Here is a 14,866-nt window from a genome sequence, read left to right as displayed (position 1 = left end):
TGCAACCTGCAGCGTTCGCAGCCTGAAGTGCCGTGTCTGTGCATGCGTGTGATGCGATTCGGCACTTCTGCGCATGCACATGACATCATTTTGCGCTTCTGCGCATGCGCGAGCACCAAAACACGGAAGTAACCCATTCTGGTACTTCCTGGTCCGGTGCGGTCTGCAATCCGGAAATGCACAACCCGCAGCATTCATAACCCGAGGTATGACTGTAGTTCCTTCACAACCACACCCTTCCCTATCCTCTGCCTAGGCAAGAAAGAAACATTATCAGAGTTCAAGGACATATTCCAACCAGGCAAAAACAGTCCAAGCAGAGCTGGTAAGGAGTGTGGCTTAGGAGGTTGTGTGGTCTGTGGAGAATCCCAAGGGCCAGGTGGAGAGGCCTGGAAGGAGGGCTGCACTTGGTCTAAAGGCCTGAGGGTCCCCAACTCTGCTATACATTACTGCAGTAATTCTAACAAAGGCTAAATGTCAGGCCACTATCATCATCATTATCCCCATATGGAGTCTGACAGAATTAGTGGCTTGCCTACGGCTATCCAATGAGTTTGTAACTTAAGCAATATGGTACTCCAGTGCTGTAAACACTGGTGTACACTGGCTACATCATGTCAAATGTTAGCTGGCCTTCAGGTGATAGCTAAAGCAGCAAATGTTAGTCAGTCGCCTGAAGTGGAACATGTATATATGTTCTATTCAGAAATGTATAAGGGCAATATTTTCTTATATAGATGTTATTTGGTGGTGAAGTCCTCTTACCTGTATGCAGCTTGCTCTGTACTCTTCTAAGGGGAAGAGTGGGATGAGATAAGGTGCAGCGGCAGCAAGGAACAAAGGAGATCTTCACCGGATAGAAAACAGTGTCTGTGAGGAGGAAGGCAGGCAGGGAAAATTATGTACACATGCATGCACGCATATAGGCTGATGGAATGAGACATGGGCAGCACTAGAGTTCAACAGGGTCAGGCAAGTGCTGGGTCCTGCTTCTGGCTTCATCAGACACCCAGAGCAAATTGAAGGACTCGATTTTCCCAGAGTCCTCTGGGGGAGGACAACGATAGAGGAACCCACCCAGATCATTCTGAGCTTCCCTTAAGGGAAATTAATGATTGACATCTTGCTCCAGGATTGGTCTATTGCCCAAGGAATTCCAAAGTCCTAGAGGCCAGTCCTGGGAAGAAGCCATTTTAAGGGGGTTTAATCAATTGTCCTTGTGGAGTCAACACTTTGGACTTTCCTTACATACTCATGTCACACTCCTGCTTTTAATCTAAAACCCTGGGACTGTATACAATCAGCTGCATTCCAAAATCTGGGTTTTTTGGGGGGGAGGCAGAGTTTTTTTCTCTACGTGTCAAATCACAGCCAAATCACATCCAAAGAAGACAATAAAAATAAAAAGATTGCTTTGTTCCATTAAGCTTAAAGTCTTAATGTAAGGTAAGAGACAACAGGTTCAGACAGCAGATGTACATTTCGAAAATACAGCAAGCCTTTTCCCCCTTCAAAGTGGGTCAGATGACCACTCTAGAGCCAGCCTGTGCCCCGTGGAGTGGCCTTTTCTAAATGAGATTAGGTTAATGTAATGTGCTTGTACAGGGGTTACTACTTTAGACCCTGAAGAAGTTAAAGCTGGTGGGGCATTCAGCAGCTTGCTGAGTAAGCAGCATGTCTCTCTGACAGCGTGATACATTCTCCACACTTGCAACCTGCTTATTGTTTCCAGGCAGAGTTATAGGGTGCATTCACACTTATTGTAGGTGGCAAGGCAGCAGGTCAGACTGAAATGATCCCATGCAATCTCTGCTGATGGAGCCGACCTGCATCCCTTCCAGCCAGACCAAAGGGAACGTGGCAGCATTGACAGAGAGACCCTGTGCAACAGGAAGGGTTTCTGAAGCCGCCAGTGACCTTGTGGGGGCACTTAAGTGCCAGAGGAGAGCTGAGCACTTGTGAATGTCTGTCCTTGTAATGATCATAGTAATTTCAAGTGATTGGGAGTAGACGGTGCTGCCTCATTGCAAATGTCAAAAGTGATATTAATACGGCACTAAACAAAGGCCAGCTAACTTTGCAGGAACCTGATTCCAGATGCATCGCCGAGCCGAGGAAGCAAACAAAAAATGCCTCCCAGAACTCGAGAGATTTGACTGATGTAAATAAATCTCTCATCTCGGAAAGCACAAAGAACACAAATTATGACAAAAGGCGAGCCATATGTGCAGGAGCAGCTGAGGTTTTTAGCCAACCAAGCCCGAGGGAAAGCGCAATAGGCAGTTCTCTCTTTGATGGCCTCCTCCTAACAGCCCACAATTCTTGAATATGCTTGTAGCAGAGAGCAGGTGCCAACGGCTGCAGTTTTGACATTCAGGTCAACTCTTGCTGCTAACTACGTGGGAAGTGCCCTGCCCAGGTGATTCTGCGCTACAGAGAGCCGTTCTGTTATTTTGGTGGATATGGAATAAGCCACAGCATAAACATGAATAAAGAAGCTGCTTTTATTTTTGCCACGACAATGAACACAGAGCCTCTAGTTTTCTTGACACAGTCTTGGGGAAGATGTTAGTTCTGCAGTAAAGGTGCATTAGACTCCCTCTAGTGGTAGGTTGCATGCCTGCAGCAATAAAAAGAAGCACTATCCATACACTGAATGGGATCTAAACTGGTGTTAAGAGTCTCACTCTCCCAAGTGAGCCCCCGTCTCTTCTTATAACAGAAGGGACAGCCTGGATCCATCATCAACATCAGGGTTCAGCAAACATTTTCAGCAGGGGGCCGTTCCACTGTCCCTCAGACCTTGTGGGGGGCCGGACTATATTTTTTGGGGGGAGAAATGAACTAATTCCTATGCCCCACAAATAACTCAGAGATGCATTTTAAATAAGAGCACATTCTACTCATGTAAAAACATGCTGATTCCCAGACCGTCTGCGGGCTGGATTTAGAAGGCAATCGGGCCAGATCCGGCCCCTGGGCCTTAGTTTGCCTACCCATGATCAACATCTTCATACTTGCCCCATTTTGTAAAGGAGCAGGTTTCTGTTTCTTCCTGTTAGGCTCAAAATTGCAGGGTGGTCAAATTGCCTGTTAGCCACTTGAAAGCTTACTACTGGTATGTGTGTATGGCAGTTATCTGTAACATTTGAGCATCTGGTCATGTTGCTAGCAAACTACCCACCCCGCCACTTCTGAATACACCCAGGACTGGTGGTAGCTTGGTGATTGTGGTAACATTGAGCTTTCCACATGTTAAGCTAAACTTTTAAGCAGCTATTGCGTGGATCCCATTCATTAATTTCCAGCCTCATTTCCTGGCCATGAAAGGTTGCTTGGAAGAGAAGAGGGTGAAAAATGAAGTAAAACAGCCAGACTCTTTTTCTAATTTTGCTCCTCAGAAGAGCTTAAGTATATAGATGCAAATTCAGTCCTTTTGTTTGCAAATTGAATCCTTTATGCTATACAAAGCCCCCACGCTTATTTGAATGGTGCACAAATTTCCCATCCTTTCACTGTATTTGTTGTATAGCTCATAAACATTACCCTAAATGTAAAAACTGTGCTATTAAGTCTAAATTGTGTTTAATATTTGTCTTGTTTGTCTCTGTTTGCTTTGCTGTTCTGTTGCCAATATGTTCAGGATGCAAATTGAAGTGACTTCAATGAAATAGGAGGAAGTGCATAAAACGGCAGAAGAAGTGTATAAATATCTGCTCTCTCTTGGTGCTAAAAATGTGGGGAAATAGCATGAAATAATTATGATTCCTTTGGAAAGCCATGCTTTTAAAAACAGACCAACGATTCTCTAACATGTAGATAGGAAGTCTCCATTGCTATGTTTTTAGGGCCCAAGTCAAGGGCTATAGAAGTATCAGCAACAAAGACCATGCAAAAGAGATGCAAAAGAACTGAAGAAATCCTCTGACATATGTTCTGGCTCCGTGTTATGAGAGACAGTGCACATGTGCCCACCTGTCCCTTGTAGCTAAGAGTTCTGTAAAGACCTAGAAAGAAGCAGAAGCCACCAGGTGGTACTGCACATGTATGCAAATATGTTTATCTGATGTTGCTTTTAACCTTTTTCGTTTTAAGTGCTAATGAATTTTTTACATTGTTCTGAGGCATGTGTGTGGAAAGCAAATAATAATAAATGCACACATGTGAACAATAAGGCATTGCACTTGCATGTAAATGTATGCACATGAACACTAAGACACACAGCCTGCCATTCCAAACACACTGTAACACAATGAGGTGTTGTTTAGAATAGCCAAAAGGGCCTCAGGCAGTTTTATTCCCATCACCTATAAACCAAAACTGGGTTGAGGACAATTTATGAGGAGCACATTTGAGGTGCAGCAAAACTAAGAAGGTCTGAAGGACCCAAACCCAGTGTCAAATTTACGTATAAGCTAAACAAGCTAAAGCTTAGGGCCCCACTCTCTTGGGGCCCCAAAAAATATGTAAAGGAAAAATTTTCGACAATTGCTTTGATAAAATACATACTTTGTTATGTGCAAATGGCTTTAGATACCTATTAGCTCTATAAATTACCATATAGCATATATTCAACACAAAAAACAGTGACAATTTGTTGTTGACAAAGGACAGCTGGACATATAAAGAACGCCATTACCTTCAGTAGCTTAGGGCCTCATCAAACCTAAATCTGCCCCTGCCAAAACCAGAGCCCAAGAAAAAGAGCTCTGAACCAAGCAGTATAAAGGTGTCTCCAAAATGCTCCCTGCAGCGAAAGAACATCTCCATCTTATACTGACATGTATTCTATTCTAGACCTCCACTGAAAAACCTTCTATAGTTAAGTACGATCTATATCTATATGCCACTAATGCATGTTTTCCTTCTGCAGTAAGATAGTTAGAGCATCTCCAATATTTCCCTTTTTGCATGACTGTCTGCATCCTACATCCTGTCTGTTACATATTGATTGCAAATGGTTCCTCCCACCTCTTCCTTGGGCTCACAGAAAGCTGGTTGATCTACCCTGGGCTTCCGAGAAGGCAGCTTGGCAGCCTATTTCACAGCCTGCTGGATGTTATGAGCTAGAATGCAGGCAGGAAGAAAACAGCTCAGGTGGGCTGCAATATTAAACCAGGATTGCTTGTATGCAAAGCAATGAATACTGCAGCTTGCCTAATCAGGTTTCAAGGCTATTTGGCACTCGTCTTCAATCTGAACATGAACATGCTTTTACCCCAAACAGAGAAGATTTATATAATTTGAGGTGACCATCACCCACCCCCAGAGAAAGCATTAGTACTCAAAACACTTTTCGGTACAAATTGGCACTCATTCGGTGCCAATATTTATTGCTTGTTGTTCATGCACGTACGGTTGGGAAATAAAGAGGGAGAGTGGTTAGGCTTCTGCAGTTCTGATACAAATGTGCATGCAGGTCTTTCTGTGTATAGCTCTGTCAAGTATGAGCAATTGTGCCGATCAGCTGTTTGGTGGGAAGGAGGTGTGGGAGGGTGTTATAGAGTGCTTTTTTATTTTAGCTGATATTGATTGGATTTTTGAAATCTCCAGGAGAGCTTTTGGTTCCTTCTAACATAGCTTTTGATGTTGTGTGAGCCACCTTGAGGGCTCAATAGTGGAAAGGCAGGATGCAAATGTTTAAAATAAATAAAACAGGACTCAAATGAGTGAGCGAGAAAAGCAAAATACTTTTGGCTCTCTTTCACACACACCTCTGCCTGCTGTGTACTGGAAGGGGCGGTTGTTAGCTTGCCTGAGGCGATTTCTCATCTCAGGAGAGAATAAGGTTAAACATTTGTTTATTGAGAGGCCTGATCCTGGGTTGCAATCCCCCTCCTCATCCCATCACCAGTGACAGAAAAAGAAGTATCTCTGTTGCATATCCAGTCAAATACATATGCATGAGAAATTCAAAATCCCAGATCTGAACACTTTGCAGTGACATCTGGGGTCAAACAAGCCTAATGGCCCAGAGCTATTTTCTCTACACCCCATAGACAGCTTTTTAAAAAATGGCAGCAGCACAGACAAATTGCCTAATTCACATGGTGTACTGTTGTCTGCTATATGGAGCAATTTAATGCAATCTCCAAATTGTGCCTGTAAGATCTAAACTTTGCACCTGTTGTCTTCCCTTATATTCCCAGCTCTCTTTCTCTCACACACGTGGATACCTCTTTATCACCAAGTAGTTTGGAGGTTTGGGGTTACATCTGTATTGTGGTATACACAGAATCAGTAAAAGCATTTACTGAAAAGAACCAGGGCAGTACATCCTCAAACAGATCTCTCTTGTTTCAACGCTCAAATTTTGTCAAGCCGTCCAGTCGATTCAAACAAATAAAAAACAGGTGAATCCAGCTCCATCATTCTGAACCATTGTAATTATGTGTCCAAGGCTTTACTGGCTCCGTAAAAAAATAAATGCCACTCACAAGAACAGTATGGAGCAAATAAGAGGGAAAATGCTGCAGGGTGTGAGGATATAGTTACGCTATATACACCTTACACGTTGGTTCTGCTTGTAAAAGCAAGCGTTAAAAAGGAACACTTGGGCATCTGGACATATAATTTTCCCTGTGATCATTGTGATAAGAACTGGAAGGTTCAAAGGGACAGATGCCATATTTTTGACTAATACTGAGTAGTGGACAATGTGGTGGGGTAACAGTGTCCACCTGACCTCCTGACAACTGAGCTGCTGCTGTTTACTGAGAGGGAGAGGGGGAGTGTTGTGGCAGTGGGGAGGTTGTTGTGGTGCAAATGCACTAGCAGAAGTGCCAATTTGACTCTGCTGGTGCATTTACACTGTGCCAAATTCCCCCCATTCACTCCCTTGTCTCTTTGGCAAGCTGCAGTGACTTTGCTGTTGGGAGGTCAGGTGAACACCACCACAGCACCATCTGCTGCTGCTAATGCTCCTGCCACAGCTTAACTCTGGGCATAGAAGAGAAGCTGTGGAGTGGAATCACAGCAGGTACTTTCCTGAAGCTTTACCAACCATTTCATTATCTCTAGTGTCCTTATGCCCAGGTGTTTATTGGAAGTGTCCCAGAATATCATTTCTCACAAAATTTCTAGTCTGCTATGTATGACAATGGCCAAGAAAGCAAGGTTCTCCTAGGGCAGGGATGGGAATCCTGTGGCCCTCTGGAATCCAACTCCCATTGACTCCAAGTAGCCTCTGTAGGGCACCCCATTGGATGTCCCTGGTATAGAGCTTTATTTTCACCCAAAGGGATACAGATTGGAAAGCCAAAATACGTAACTTATTGGGATAAAGCAAAGCAAAGCAAACGTTCAAGTTGCACTTCACAAGTAAAAATAAACTCACATTTTCTCTCTATAAAAATGTATATCCATATTTTGGGGTGGGCATCCTTTGTGAAGCAGCCTCAGGTGCAAATGCCAATACATTTTGCTCTGTCAAAAGCTTGCCTGTACATAGCTAGGATAGCACAAGGGGGCAGGGTGGGAGCGATAAACCATGTTATCACTGTGTGTGTGTGTGTGTGTGTGTGTGTGTGTGTGTGTGTGTGTTTGAAGAAGAGGAAATGGTACATTGGAAGGATCTGCAGGCCTGGAGAGGCAAATGGCTAAACAAGATGCATATTCTCTGTGTTCTTAAGCGGCATCGCTGATCAAAGAAAGAGTTCACAAGCACACAGGCCAGAATGGGAAAGAACCACCTCTCCTTCTCCTCTGACTCCCAACTCCATGGTCTGTACATGATAAAGCAATCTAGCCACAGGAGTGCAAGGTGAAGTGATCAAACTGTAGAATAAAGGAAACTCTATCTGACCAGTGAGTCGCATTAAAAGTTCTGATGATAGCATGACATATTAGGGATATAACAAAAAAAATTATTCGTGCTCTAGACAATAATGTTCCCAGATTAATTCCATGGCATAAAAAGGACATTTAAGATTGGAGAGAAGTCCTGCAAGCCATGGTGGCCATTCACAAGCTAATTAAATTATGGGAAACGTATGAGTCAAGTCACCTGCTATATCCAATTACATCTTCCCCCCACTTTTTTCAGCTTATGAAAGAGTGTGATAAGATGATAGTGTCGTATGTGAACTGACAATCTTCAGAGATCTTCTAAGAAGCTTTCATGATTTCAAAAGTGGTGTGTGTGTGTGGAGATTAATCAATGAAGTCGTAGCAGCTGGACATTCCGATTTGCCAGCAGGACTATAGCTAGGGGGTGGTGTGGGCCCCCACCAGGAGCGCAGGTGATCCCTCCCCCCGCAAAATCAGCTGAAAATATGTCCATAAATATAAATATTGATTATCGCCTCATAAGATATGGTTTTAAATAGAGGGTGAATTGAAAGGGTAGGGGGGTGTTAGAGGAGAGGTGGAAAGAACAGCTAATTTGTCCATGGCTAGGGGGTGCAATCTGGACGGTTCTGCCGGGGCACAAGATCACCTAGTTACAGCTCTGTTTGCCAGTGCACCCATTCCTCTGTTTGTCACTGAGATCATTTTGTGAGCTGAATCAGGAGAAAAGTTGTGTGAGAATCCCTTACACACATCATGCCCATCTGTGTTTGTATCTGGTTTTTATTAAGCATGGGTGTCCCCTTCGTTCCGATACTTCTCCCTGTGTTACTATGCCTCTATGTGCATGCGTTTTTATGTGTAAGCAAATATACAACTGCATGAATTTGAGAATTTCTGACTGCTTGACCATGCTGATACATGTGTATATAAAATACACACAATGCCCATTGTTAAGGCAGCTCAGCCAGATGTTGTACTGGCTGGGGTCCTTGGGTAGTGGGCGACGGTGGATGATTACTCTGAGTAGCCTGCCCAGGTGCCACTGATGAGGAACTTGCCTACATCACTCTCAATAATCAGGAGGTCTGTTCCATTTAAGGAAGTCCAAGATGAGCCTTTCGCTCTGGAGTGGCGACTTGTGGCTACACTTGGTGTAGAGGCTGACCAGAAGCCCAGCAGGGTCTCCACGCACAGGATGCTCTTGCTACACTGCAGTTTACCCACTAGCAGCTGCTGCAGCTTTTTCAGCTACATCTTGGCCAACATGGTGGCAGAGGAGGTGGTGACCACTGAGCAGAGCATAAATTACATCATTGTGGTCTTTCTTCATGAACTTTTATAAGCATCTCTTGTAGTGCACTTACTCCCATACCCACCAACATCCCGCTGTTCAAAATCAGGATGCTCATTTTTGGTCCCGAGTGCTCACTGAAGTTAGGTGACTTGTGTGAGAGTGTGAGACCCAAAAACTGAGTGTCTTTTGGTCTGGTACTCTGGCATCATCCAGGTGACTTGCCAGAGCGCTGTAGCAAAAAATGGGACATTCCAGGAACTACTCAGAAGTCATGATGGTTTCTGTAATTCCAGGATGTTCCACTCAAATCAAGAATATTGAGTGGTAAGTACTCCCTCTGATTATATTTGCTGTTCCAGAACTCAGCCCCTGTCATTTTTTGGAACACTCCCTCATTGTCTGGAGCTTGACAGTTGCTGAGATGTGACAGCCAGCAATGTGGGAACTTTGTGCATGATCTTCAACATCAACTTCACTGAACTGGTCATGTTGTTTGGATGCCTGATTATTGTCTCCCAAAGCAACTACTCTACTCCCAAAAAGCAACAACAAAAGAGGTTTAAAGACACTCTCAAAGCAAATCTGAAAAAATGTAGTATAAGCACTGATAACTGGGAAACACTGGCCTGAGAGTGCTCCAACTGGAGAACAGCCTTTACCAAAGGTGTCATGGACTTTGAAGAAGCACAAACTCAGGGCAAAAAGAAGAAACAAGCTAAGAGGAAGGCATGTCTGGAAAACCCTCACTGTGATCAACTCCCTCCCAGAAACCTATGTCCCCACTGTGGAAGGATGGGTGGATTCAAAATTGGCCTCCACAGTCACTTATGGACTCACTGTTAAGACCATTTTCATGGAAGACAATCTTACTCAGCTTCGAGTGATGGCCAGAGAAGGAGAAGGAGGAGAAGGAGGAGAAGGAGGAGAAGAAGGAGAAGGAGAAGGAGAAGGAGAAGAACATGTCAAAATCAAAGCTCACAACTATCTGGATCACCTCTCAGTTTGAACATTTTTCTACTTCGTGGCAAATCACAACCTGCATGCACATCAATGCTGTGACAGAGTTCAGTGGTGTCACCATTATCACCACAATAGTTAGGCAATAAGGCAAATGTTTGTACTGTACTTCACAAGGGAAAACATATAATATTTCCCTATCTTGATATATTTTCCAGTGAATCAAGTGACCCTTCTCTTTTACACAAAGCCAATTTGGATATTGTCCAAGAAACCAGCTGGGTGCCTGGTTAGGATTTCTTGAATGCTTCGCTGGAAATCACAGGAAAAGAAAACAGCACCATCTATAGCTTCCTTGGTGTACCAGGCAGACCTACAATGGAAAACTGTGCTCACAGGCATTGCGCCACTTTGAAGCAATATTCAAGAGAGCTAATAATAATTTAACCTTAATCACTGCTATAGGAGAATCATAGGCAATTATATCAAAATTATTAGTTCTACTCAGTTATTACCTTCAATGGTGAATGGAAACATCAAACAGGAAAATCTGTGCATGCAAAACAGAGAAAAAATTGAGGGGAGCATTTACTTTATAATTCTCCTGCCCCTTCTTTTGCAAAAATGGCATTAAGCTATTTCACATTCATTTTGCTCTTTCTAGATTAATCCTTGGAAGATGGAAGATGATCTTTCTTTGCCTCACCAGTTTGTTGTCATTCCCCTCTAAGATCCTGGCAAATGTGAGATTTTCTTCTCTTCCCCCGCACCCTGCCATTTGAATGAAGGGAAAAATTAACAGGGATCCCACCCACCCCCATTTAAATATGTTTTCATTCAGTTCAGTGACAGAAGAACAGAATGCCTGAGACTCTTGAGTTACAGGATGTCTTGTTACTGTCAAAAACACAATTGCCAACAGTTTCTGCTCAGATACCAAAAATTGAAGGCTCAGATAATATGCTGTTTTGAACCTGCTTTCATAAGCTACTTAAGAATGGCTCCAAAGGACTAAGGCGGAATACATTGGAAAAGGATAGAATTATCCTAGAATTCTGCAATATCCTAAATAGTGTTTTCTGAGACACTGAAAGAATAGGATGAATGTTATGCCAGATTTTTTTTGCAAATGTGAATTCTAATTTGCATTATTTGTTCTCCACAATTAAAAGTGAGGTAACGGTTTAGCAGATGGAACATTTTCATTTGGCATGTTCTCCTTGCTGTGCCAGTAACTCATACCAAGACATTTGTTTGTATCTTTTAATGCATGGGTTTCCATTGTGCAGAAAGGTACTAAATATACATGTCAGAGATTTTTTTTTAATTAAAAAAGGATGCTATAAAGAGAAAACTATAACATTATACAAAAGAGAATATGCAGTCATATTACAGGACAAATGGTCAGATCTCCTATACATCATCATGCTAATGCAGATATCTCTCTCTCTCTTTTTCAGGTTCTCTCTTTATCAGAGTTCAAAGATCAATGTCACCTGAGGGGGGTAAAAAGGATACCAGCTATGAATGTGAAATCACCTATGAAAAGATTTCTAGCCTGCCAAATCTTGAGTTTTGGGATGGATAAAACCAGGTGGGGTATTGCTTTTGTTTGTTACAACATTATGCATTTTTGTGTTTTTGTATTTTAAACTTCCCTGTGATCCTCAGATGAAGAGTGATATAGTAATAATAATAATAATAATAATAATAATAATAATAATAATAAGGAATAGCATATCAGCTCTGGGGTGTTGGACAGGGCTAGCTTTGGGCAAATTAAGGCAACTGTCACACTTCACTGCAGAGGGAATATCAATGGAGGCGGCCCCTTGGTTGCTCCACCAAAGCCCCCCAACTACTCTCTTCTGTGGGAGGACAGGCCAATGTATGCCACCTGGCCTGGCCTGATGTCTTAGGTGCAATGCAATGGAGGACACCATCCCATCACCAGTCTGCTAATCTATATGTGGAATGGAGGAGAAGGTGCCATTATGTATTGAGCTGGCTTCGATCTTAGATGCTAAGATTTGAGCTATAAGTGAAACAAATTATTTATTGCATTTTGTTACCATTTTGTCACAGAACAACAGCACCCTATACCCCCTTCCATGTTCACATATTCACCAAATGTGCAGAAGGGGGAAGCAGGATTCTGCCTTTTATCCATGGCTATGAACTCCATGGGGACACGGGTGGCACTGTGGGTTAAACCACAGAGCCTAGGGCTTGCCGATCAGAAGGTCGGCAGTTCAAATCCCCACAACGGGGTGAGCTCCCGTTGCTCGGTCCCTGCTCCTAGCAGTTCAAAAGCACATCAAAGTGCAAGTAGATAAATAGGTACCGCTCCGGTGGGAAGGTAAACGGCATTTCCATGCGCTGCTCTGGTTCGCCAGAAGCGGCTTAGCCATGTTGGCCACATGACCCGGAAGCTGTATGCCGGCTCCCTCGGCCAATAGAATCATAGAATCATAGAGTTGGAAGAAACCACAAGGGCCATCGAGTCCAACCCCCTGCCAAGCAGGAAACACCATCAGAGCACTCCTGACATATGGTTGTCAAGCCTCTGCTTAAAGACCTCCAAAGAAGGAGACTCCACCACACTTCTTGGCAGCAAATTCCACTGTCGAACAGCTCTTACTGTCAGGAAGTTCTTCCTAATGTTTAGGTGGAATCTTCTTTCTTGTAGTTTGGATCCATTGCTCCGTGTCCGCTTCTCTGGAGCAGCAGAAAACAACCTTTCTCCCTCCTCTATGTGCCATCCTTTTATATATTTGAACATGGCTATCATATCACCCCTTAACCTCCTCTTCTCCAGGCTAAACATGCCTAGCTCCCTTAGCCGTTCCTCATAAGGCATCGTTTCCAGGCCTTTGACCATTTTGGTTGCCCTCCTCTGGACACGTTCCAGTTTGTCAGTGTCCTTCTTGAACTGTGGTGCCCAGAACTGGACACAGTACTCCAGGTGAGGTCTGACCAGAGCAGAATACAGTGGCACTATTACTTCCCTTGATCTAGATGCTATACTCCTATTGATGCAGCCCAGAATTGCATTGGCTTTTTTAGCTGCCGTGTCGCACTGTTGGCTCATGTCAAGTTTGTGGTCAACCAAGACTCCTAGATCCTTTTCACATGTACTGCTCTCAAGCCAGGTGTCCCCCATCTTGTATTTGTGCCTCTCATTTTTTTTGCCCAAGTGCAATACTTTACATTTCTCCCTGTTAAAATTCATCTTGTTTGTTTTTGCCAGTTCTCTAATCTGTCAAGGTCGTTTTGAAGTGTGATCCTGTCCTCTGGGGTGTTAGCCACCCCTCCCAGTTTGGTGTCATCTGCAAATTTGATCAGGATGCCCCTGAGTCCATCATCCAAGTCATTGATAAAGATGTTGAATAAGACCGGGCCCAAGACAGAACCCTGTGGCACCCCACTAGTCACTCTTCTCCAGGATGAAGAGGAACCATTGATGAGCACCCTTTGGGTTCAGTCAGTCAGCCAGTTACAAATCCGCTGAGTGGTAGCATAGTCAAGACCGCATTTTACCAGCTTCTTTACAAGAATATCATGGGGCACCTTGTCAAATGCCTTGCTGAAATCAAGGTAGGCTACATCCACTGCGTTCCCTTCATCTACCAGGCTTGTAATTCTGTCAAAAAATGAGATCAGGTTAGTCTGACATGACTTATTTTTCAGAAATCCATGCTGACTATTGGTGATCACAGCATTCCTTTTTAAGTGCTCACAGACTGTTTGCTTAATGATCTGCTCCAGAATCTTCCCTGGTATTGATGTCAGACTGACTGGGCGGTAATTATTTGGGTCCTCTCTTTTCCCCTTTTTGAAAATCGGGACAACATTTGCCCTCCTCCAGTCTGCCGGGACTTCGCCTGTTCTCCAGGAATTCTCAAAGATGACTGCCAGTGGTTCTGAGATCACATCTGCCAGTTCTTTTAATACTCTTGGATGCAGTTCATCTGGCCCTGGAGACTTGAATACATCTAAACTAGCCAAGTATTCTTGTACTATCTCCTTAGTTATTCTGGGCTGTGTTTCCTCTGCTGAATCATTTGCTCCAAATTCTTCAGGTCGGGCATTGTTTTCTTTATCGGAGAAGACTGAGGCAAAGAAGGCATTGAGGAGTTCAGGCCTTTCTGTGTCCCCTGTTTGCATTTCACCATCTTCTCCTCTGGGTGACCCCACTGTTTCTTTGTTCTTCCTTTTGCTACGAACATACCCATAAAAGCCGTTTTTGTTGCTTTTAACCTCTCTAGCAAGCCTGAGTTCATTCTGTGCTTTAGCTTTTCTGACTTTGTGTCTACACGTGCTGGCTATTTGTTTGAATTCCTCTTTGGTGGTTTCCCCCCTTTTCCATTTTTTGTACACATCCTTTTTTAATCTTAACTCAGTTAAAAGTTCTTTAGATAGCCACCCTGGCTTCTTTAGGCACCTTCCATGTTTCTGTCTCATTGGTATTACCTGACGTTGTGCTTTTACTGTCTCCCTCTTAACAAACTCCCAGCCATCATGAACTCCCTTTCCTTTTAGTATTACTGTCCATGGGATCTCACCCAGCACTTCCCTAAGTTTTATGAAGTCGGCTTTCTTAAAGTCAAGAAATTGAGTCCTAGTATGCTTGGCTACTCCTTTCCGCTGTATAGTAAACTTCAGAAGAGCATGATCACTCGTGCCTAATGATCCTTCCACTTCTACCCCACTAACCAGGTCCTCAACATTGGTTAGGACCAGATCTAAAATGGCTGTTCCTCTTGTTGCTTCTCCCACTTTCTGGACAATGAAGTTGTCTGCAAGGCCAGTGAGGAATCTGTT

At 43.6% G+C, this 14,866-nt stretch overlaps 1 long non-coding RNA gene across 2 annotated transcripts in view; it reads right to left on the bottom strand.

Annotated features, from left to right (window-relative positions):
• Positions 1-782: 782 nt before the first annotated feature.
• Positions 783-14,866, bottom strand: part of LOC308479357 — a 91,246-nt gene continuing 77,162 nt past the window's right edge. The window contains exon 3 of one of the 2 annotated variants that reach the window (XR_013987639.1): positions 783-870. This is a non-coding gene — a long non-coding RNA (uncharacterized lncRNA). Of the gene's footprint in view, positions 871-11,368; positions 11,539-14,866 lie in introns of those variants that run through there. The other variant, XR_013987640.1, reaches the window with a different exon arrangement.

The sequence above is a fragment of the Podarcis pityusensis genome, assembly GCF_964106645.2.
Source record: "Podarcis pityusensis genome assembly, chromosome: 6".
Classification (NCBI taxonomy): Eukaryota; Metazoa; Chordata; class Lepidosauria; order Squamata; family Lacertidae; genus Podarcis; species Podarcis pityusensis.
This window is presented reverse-complemented; position numbering and strand designations above follow the sequence as displayed.